The following is an 8,403-nucleotide window of genomic DNA, read 5'->3' on the forward strand; positions in this document are numbered from 1 at the left end:
TTGAGCCACCGCGCCTGGCCTGGTTATAATATTTTTATAGAAAGATATTCAGGGTACAATTTAAGCATATACACACATTATAGATGAGAAAATGATGCTTGAAGAATGTAACTTGTTTAAGGTCAAGAATATAACCAAAAGGAGTAGCAAATAAGGTCTTCACTTTCCAAAAGTTTGCCATAGCTGAAATGCAACAGGAATCAGCATGTCACTTGACGCGAATGCATTCCATCAGGTGCCCAGGCATGTGAAAATTGGGTGTCCCTGCTTTATTCATAAGTTGGACATCAACATTACCCTGCAGCAAATTCCTCTACACAAGGAAATCCATCTAAATCCTTCTAAAATGTCCTAATAAGAAAATAAAATAAGTAGAATTAAAGCTGTACTAGGCTAGAGCACATTTATATTACTGACAACTATAGATTATTCAGTAATACCTCTCAGTGCACCAGTAAGCAGAGAGCATGGAGAGCTAATAAAAGTAATGAAGTCTTCGTAGTATGTGAACTCACTGCTATTAAATCTCTTCTGAGAAATGGGATGAGCCTGCTACGTTCGTTGGGAGGATGGCTGAATGTGTAGGCTGTTGAAGTGAAAATAAGTAGGGCCACATGGCAGCAGAGGCTGAAAGAGATCATGGGTGTTGATGACCAGAAACTCAGCGCTTTACCCAGCCTTCCACTTTATTAGGAAGCAACGATGACATGAAGCTGGATTGGGTTTATCACATTTGTACTTGTCAGCAGGATCTACAGATAAAAGTTATAGTTCTATAATAAGCCAAAGCTTGGGTGTGCCATGTGGCTCTCAATACCGAGGAGCCCGTAGAGGTATATTGGCTCCACATAACACAAACGTCGTATTTTTCATGTAATGGCTGATCATCTGCCATGACTGTTTAAGGAGAGGAAAGCCTATTGAAGCATCCTAGTTATTCAGAATCCCTGAAAGGCCATGATGATGTTGAGGTCTATGGAAAGTGCTACTCAGGTTGTGGATCAGTCAAGGATTAAGCAGAAAATACAGCATGCCAGGGCAGTATCCTGAGATAGTGACGGTGGAGCACGTCTACCACCCCAGGGACTAAAGGGTCAAGCGAAGGGAAATGTTACTGGAATCTGGAGAGAGAAAAGGCTGTGCGGAAAAGATCACGAACTGCATCCTTCAGAAGAGAGACAAAGTCAGCCTGCAGCCGCTCTGCAGGGAGGGAGATGGAGAAGTAATGCCCCAACCTCTCTTACCTCTGCTCTCCAGCAGGGGCCGCCCGTTGACCAAACCCAACCAAAAGCCAGGGGATAGGGGAGTCCTGGGAGGTGGCCTGCGGGCACTGAGTAGAGTGGATGGAGTAGGCAGGATACAGATCTGAAAGGGTAAATGGAACATATCCAACTTAAGTGGGAAGACGGGGCTGTTGTCTTAAACGGCCTCTAGTTTTGCCTAAGTCATTATTTTATTAATAATTTCCTATATTGGCCAGGCATGGTGGCTCACGCCTGTAATCCAAGCACTTTGGAGGCCAAGGGGGCAGATCACCTGAGGTCTGGAGTTCAAGACCAGCCTGACCAACATGGTGAAATCCCGTCTTTAAAGAATAATGATAATACGGGCCGGGCGCGGTGGCTCAAGCCTGTAATCCCAGCACTTTGGGAGGCCGAGGCGGGTGGATCACGAGGTCAAGAGATCGAGACCATCCTGGTCAACATGGTGACACCCCGTCTCTACTAAAAATACAAAACATTAGCTGGGCATGGTGGCGCGTGCCTGTAGTCCCAGCTACTCAGGAGGCTGAGGCAGGAGAATTGCCTGAACCCAGGAGGCGGAGGTTGCGGTGAGCCGAGATCGCGCCATTGCGCTCCAGCCTGGGTAACATGAGTGAAACTCCGTCTCAAAAAAAAAAAAAAAAAAAAAAAAAAAGAATAATAAGAATAATAATTCCCTATATTATTTGCTTGGTTTTTCTCTCCAGGAGGGACAGTTCCAACATAATAGTGGATGAAGGACGTTTAGCCCCAACAGTCAACTTCCTTAAGCATTTCCAAGTAACATAATCTCCTGCTTCCCTACCAAAAAAAAAAAAAAATCAAGAATTCTCACTAAAATCCCCAGGAGATATTTATTTTCATCCTACAAAGAATGCCTGTTTTTGAGTGATGACATTTCTTTAAAGAGAATAATTAAAGCTCTCCACTTCTTTCATTTTACAAATCAGGTGAGCAATGTACTCACTCTGAACGATGGCAGTGTTTTGGCTGCTTGTGAACCCTGGGAATATTGATCAGTTAAAAATATTCAGACTCTTGCCTCTCTTGAATTTGCTTACTGCAGCCCTTCTTCCTGGTCAGCCGGGAGAGCACCAGCAATTTTGTTATCATGATAAATTACCCTCCCTGGTAGGTCATTCTTTTTTACCTAAAGTCACAATTTGCTCCTTCCGTTAGGTCATAACCTGATTTTTTTCAGGGTGACAGATTTATTGCTTGCTTTGTGCTCCAAAAAACAAATCACCAGCATTGCTCAAAACATAGTCCTGTCACAACAGCTTTGGATATTTCCCAATGGGAATGAGACTCAGCATGTATATTCCAGTTTGAATAAGGGAGAGTGGGCATTTCCACGTTTCTCTGGATTGGAGCTGGGAGGACAGTACTTAGGTTTAAGTCATACTGCTAGTTTAAGGAATTGAAAAGCAATTAACATTTGTTGGCATAGTCTTGAGGGATCTTTTCTTCTTTTTAGGAAACTCAAAAAGCCAAGCAAACAGCTATTCTGATCTCCAAAACAAGCCTTTCTCATGGCTGTCATACTTTCCTTGGCCATCACGAACACATAAATGCCCGTAAATGTCCCTAAAACCTGAGAATGAAGCTGTGATGTCTTCATGGTTCAGTGAGCTCCTGCCGCAGAGCTCTCAGATGTGGACTAAAGGAATGAACAACAAACAATTCCAGGCCTGGTCCGTACAAAGAAACCTACACTCAGTCCTCCGTGCTTCCTTCATCAGCCTGCTGAGTGTGCTGCAAGTCTCCAACCCCACATCCCGTCCAGCTCCTACACCGCACACTTCCAAATGCAGTTCTTCACAGAAAGTCCCAGCTCCATCCACACTGGGGCCTCTAATCTCAGCTGAGTCTTTAAAACAGACCAGCATTCTAAGGCCTATTCCTAATCAGTGGACCACTCCCTCTTCAACCTAAACTCATCCTCCTCCCCAGAGAACTAATCCTCTCCTGATCTCAGTCAATAGCACCACAATCACCAGAAAAATCCTTTAGACCCTTCCTCTTCCCTGACTCATCCACCTGAAAAGTTATCACATCTCTTAAAAATGCCCCAGACCCTTAAGGGTGTGGTGTGACCCTACAGTGGAATGCCATTCAATGTTTTTTTTCTTTTTCCTTTTTTTTAAATTTTTTTTTCTAAGACTGGGTTTCATCATGTTGGTCAGGTTAGTCTTGAACTCCCGACCTCAGGCGATCCACCCGCCTCGGCCTCCAAAGTGCTTGGATTACAGGCGTGAGCCACCACGCCCAGCCCTCCATGTTTTTAAATAAACACTAACAATAAATGAGTAAAAAATAGTTGCATGTTTCATTATGGATAAACCTCAATAACATAATATTGAATGAGAAAAGTCACAAATAAATATATATAGTATGGCCAGGCACCGTGGCTCATGCCTGTAATCCCAGCACTTCGGGAGGCCGACTCAGGCAGATCGCCTAAGGTCAGGAGTTTGGGACCAGCCTGACCAACATGGTGAAACCCCATCTCTAATAAAAATAAAAGAATTACATGGGCTTGGTGGCAGGTGGCTATAATCCCAGCTACTCAGGAGGCTGAGACAGGAGAATCTCTTGAACGTGGGAAATGGAAGTTGCAGTGAGCTGGGATCACTCCAGCCTGGGCAACAGAGCCAGGCTCCATCTCAAAAAAAAAAAAAAAAAAGCATATTGTATGATTAGTGTGAAAACAGGCAAAATAAGGTAGTGTCATGAATGGCATTCTATGGTAGGTTGTATGACAAGGCCAAATATAGGTGGCCATTGTCTATATGTTAGGAGCTGAATGTTCGTATCCCCCCAAAATTCATATGTTGAAATCTAATTCCCAGTGTGATGGTATGTGGACAAGGTGGAGCCTTTGGAAGTTGATCAGGTCATGAGGGTGGAGCCCTCATGAATGGGATTAGTGCCCTTAAAAGAAACGGCCAGCGAGCTTACTTTCCTTCTGACAGATGACAATTCAATGAGGAGACAGCAGCCTACAACCAACCATGCTGACATCCTGGTCTGGGGCTTCCAGACTCCAGAGTGTGAGAAATAAATTTCCATTGTTTATAAGACACCCAGCTTATGGAACTCTGTTATAGCAGCCCCAAATGACTGAGACAATACCACTTCTTCTCTATATTATTACTAGTTTCTTAAGAATGGAACCTACCTAGTTACAGTAAGCCGAGATCACGCCACTGCACTCCAGCCTGGGCAACAGAGCAAGACTCCGTCTCTGGGAAAAAAAAAATAGAACCTACCTAGACGGCTGACACTAATATTGACACAGGTAGATAAATGGAACACAGAAAATCTGGCCAAGCTCCTTTATTTGATGCCATAAAAACTAAAAACCTCTCCAAAGTTACTACTTTACTTTCAAAATGAATTAAATTTAATGTTACGGTGTAGATATACATAACTCAAGTGATTTGTACTCAGCCTCATTCTAGAGCATGCTTTCTGCATCATATTTGTAAGTAAGCATTTATTAAACCCCTACTGTGTGTCAGGCACTGTGCTAGCTCTAATAATACAAATATTGGGGGGACAGGTGGGGGGAAAAATACAAATATAATAGAACTCGTTCCGTTTCCAGGGAATTTGCTGCCCGCTGAAAAGGGGACAAGGAAAGGACAACAAACCTTTAAAAATTACAGGACCGGGAAGAAAGCGCTCCAAGTGTCTGATAATAGAAGTGCTATAATAGAGTTTCTGCGGGAAAACGACAGACAAGTAATTCTTCCCGGAAGTAAACCTGAGAAGGCTTCACGGTGAGGACTGGTTTGGTTTTGTTTCTGTTTGGGGTTCCCTTTTGTTTCTTTGGCAGATGCATAAGAGATCACAGGTAGGAAAAAGTGGAGGGCTACTTTCTAAGGAGAGAGTGCAGAAGCGTGGAAAGGGAAACCAGCGTAACACATGTGGGAAATGAAAACACGGGAGCATCTCGCCGGGCACGGTGGCTCACACCTGTAATCCCAGCATTTCGGGAGGCTGAGGTGGGCGGACTGCTTGAGGCCAGGAGTATGAGACTAACCTGGGCAAAGTGACAAAACCCTGTCTCTACCAAGAAAATACAAACAATTAGCTGGGCATGGTGGCACACACCTGTAATCCCAGCTACTCGAGAGACTGAGGTGGAGACTCACTTGAACCCAGGAGGCGGAGGTTGCAGTGAGCAGAGATCCCGCCATTGCACTCTAGCCTGGGTGACAGAGCGAGACCCTGTGACCCAAAAAGAAAAGAAAATATAGGCTTATGAAGCCGGTCACAGTGACTCATACCTGTAACCCCAGCACATTGGAAGGCTGAGGCAGGCGTTCCAGGTGTTCCAGGCCATCCCGGCCAATGTGGCGAATTTCTGCCTCTACTGAAAATACAGAAATTAGCCAGGTGTGGTGGGGGGTGCCTGTAATCCCAGATACTCAGGAGGCTGAAGCACAAGAATCGCTTGAACCTGGGAGGCAGAGATTGCAGTGACCTGAGATCGTACCACTGCCCTCCAGTCTGGGTGACTGTCTCAAAAAAAGAAAAGAAAATACAGGAGAATGAAATAGAATATGAAGGGTATAAGATAACACGTCTTTTGGTATTGCAGACCATCGATCTGCTGACTACAACCAGCTTTATAAATAAAGCTTTACTAGAACACAGCCATGCCATTCATTTACATATTGCCTATAGCTACTTCCGTGCTACAATGGCATAGCTAAGTAGTTACTATAGCAGAGACAGCAGAGACGCTTGACCACAAAGCCCAGAATATTTACCATCTCGTTCTTTACGGAAAAAGTTTGCCAGCTTGAAAGAATGCAGAACAACATAATGGTTGTAAAACAGAGCGCAAAGGCATAAATCCCTGTTCGCCCTGTTTGCCCTACGAAATGCCATTCATTCATGGTGTCAGACATATCACCCATATTGCACAACTTCTATCCATTAAAAAAAGATTACCTAAGTTCTGTAGAAAACTATGCTTTTTTCATGATCTTTTCATGTCAGTCCTGAATGATAAACACAAGGGTTTTTTGTTTGTTTTTTTGTTTTTCTTTTGAGATGGAGTCTCACTCTGTCACCCAGGCTTTAGTGCAGTGATCTCGGCTCACTGCAGCTCCCCCTCCTGGGTTCAAGCGATTCTCCTGCCTCAAGCCTCCTGAGTAGCTGGGATTACAGGTGCGTGCCACCACGTCCAGCTAATTTTTTTGTACTTTAGTAGAGATGGGGTTTCACCATTTGGTCAGGCTGGTCTCGAATTCCTGACCTCGAAATCCACCCGCCTCAGCCTCCCAAAGTGCTGGAATTACAGGCGTGAGCCACCACATCCAGCCTGTTTTCTTAAAGTAGACGCAGGGGCCTCCCTGTTACCCAGGCTGATAGGCACCAGCCACCACACCCTACCCACAAGTTGGTCTTAATTACCTTTCTTCTTGTTTTTTTCTTTTTTGAGATAGGATCTCATTCTGTCAATCAGGTTGGAATTCGGTGGTATGATTATGGCTCATGCAGCCTCGAACTCCCAGGCTCAAGTGATCTTCCCACCTCAGCCTCCAAAGTAGCTGGGACTATAGGCATGCGCCACTAAGCACATCTAATTTTTGCAACTTTTTGTAGAGACAGGGTTTTGCCCAGGCTGGTCTTGAATTCCTAGATTCAAGCAATCTGCTCAGCTCAGTCTCCCAAAGTGCAGGGATTACATTAACGAACCATGATACCCTGCTTAATTACCTTCATTTTTAATCTGACTGTGGCCCCTGTGGATTCTAAATATATGAAGTCTGTTTATTTCAAATCAATCCAACTTTGGTCTTTAGTTCAATATCAGTTATCAACAAGTAAGAAATATTTTAAAACACAGTTTTCTCTAGACATTAAAAAATATAATATTTTGCTACCCAAAACTTATTCCAAAGTTTTTATAATAATTGTTAAAAGCCAAAAGACCAGGCTAGGTGTGGTGGCTCACATCCGTAATCCCAGCACTTTGGGAGGTTGAGGCAGGAGGAATGTTTGAGCCCAGGAGTCAAAGAACAGCTTGGGCAACGTAGCAAGACCCTGTCTCAACAAAAAACTTTTAAAAAATTAGCCAGGCATGGTGGTGCATGACTGTAATCCCAGCTACTCCGGAGGCTGAAGTGGAGAGGATCACTCGAGCCCAGGAGGTTGAGGCTTCAGTGAACTATGTTCATGCAATTGCACTACAGCCTGGGTGGCAGAGGAAGATCCCATGTCAAAAAAAAAAAAAGCCAGGCTCGGTGGCTCACGCCTGTAATGCTAGCACTTTGGGAGGTCAAGGTGGGCGGATCACGAGGTCAAGAGATCGAGACCATCCTGGCCAACATGGTGAAGCCCCGTCTCTACTAAAAATACAAAAGTTAGCTGGGCATGGTGCCACGCGCCTGTGGTCCCAGGTATTCGGGAGGCCGAGGCAGAAGAATTGCTTGAGCCCGGGAGGTGGAGATTGCAGTGAGTCCAGATTAAACCACTGCACTCCAGCCTAGCGACAGAGCAAGATTCTGTCTCAAAAAAAAAAAAAAAAAAAACCCACAAAAACTAAATAATCAATTGGCAGAAGCAAGTATTTAAATTCTTATTTATAACAATCTTTTCTTTTCTTTTTCTTTTATTTATTTCTTTTTTTTTTTTTTTTTTTTTTTTTTTTTTGAGATGAAGTTTTGCTCTTGTTGCCCAGGCTGGAGTGCAATGGTGCGATCTCGGCTCACCGCAACCTCCGCCTCCTGGGTTCACGTGATTCTTCTGCCTCAGCCTCCCTAGTAGCTGGGACTACAGGTGTGCAACACCATGCCCAGCTAATTTTTTGCATGTTTAGTAGAGTCAGGGTTTCTCCATGTTTATCAGGCTGGTCTCAAACTCCTGACCTCACATGATCCATTGACCTCAGCCTCCCAAAGTGTTGGGATTAAAGGCGTGAGCCGCTGCACCTGGCCATTTCTTTCTTTTTCTTTTCTTTTCTTTTCTTTCTTTCTTTTCCTTTCTTTCTTTTTTCGTCTTCTTTCCTTTTGTAGTTCACAAGTATGTTGCGTATCTACACTCAGTGTGAGCTGTGCCTCCCTCAAACCTTGTTAGGATGTCGACATATTTATCACATTAGACACCTCACACCTGTCTGATG

General features: G+C 44.2%; 1 pseudogene; it reads left to right on the forward strand.

Annotated features, from left to right (window-relative positions):
• Positions 1–8,284: 8,284 nt before the first annotated feature.
• LOC116559105 lies at positions 8,285–8,403 on the forward strand (annotated as a pseudogene).

This window comes from Sapajus apella, unplaced genomic scaffold, assembly GCF_009761245.1.
Source record: "Sapajus apella isolate SASKATOON/1434 unplaced genomic scaffold, GSC_monkey_1.0 scaffold22, whole genome shotgun sequence".
Lineage (NCBI taxonomy): Eukaryota > Metazoa > Chordata > Mammalia > Primates > Cebidae > Sapajus > Sapajus apella.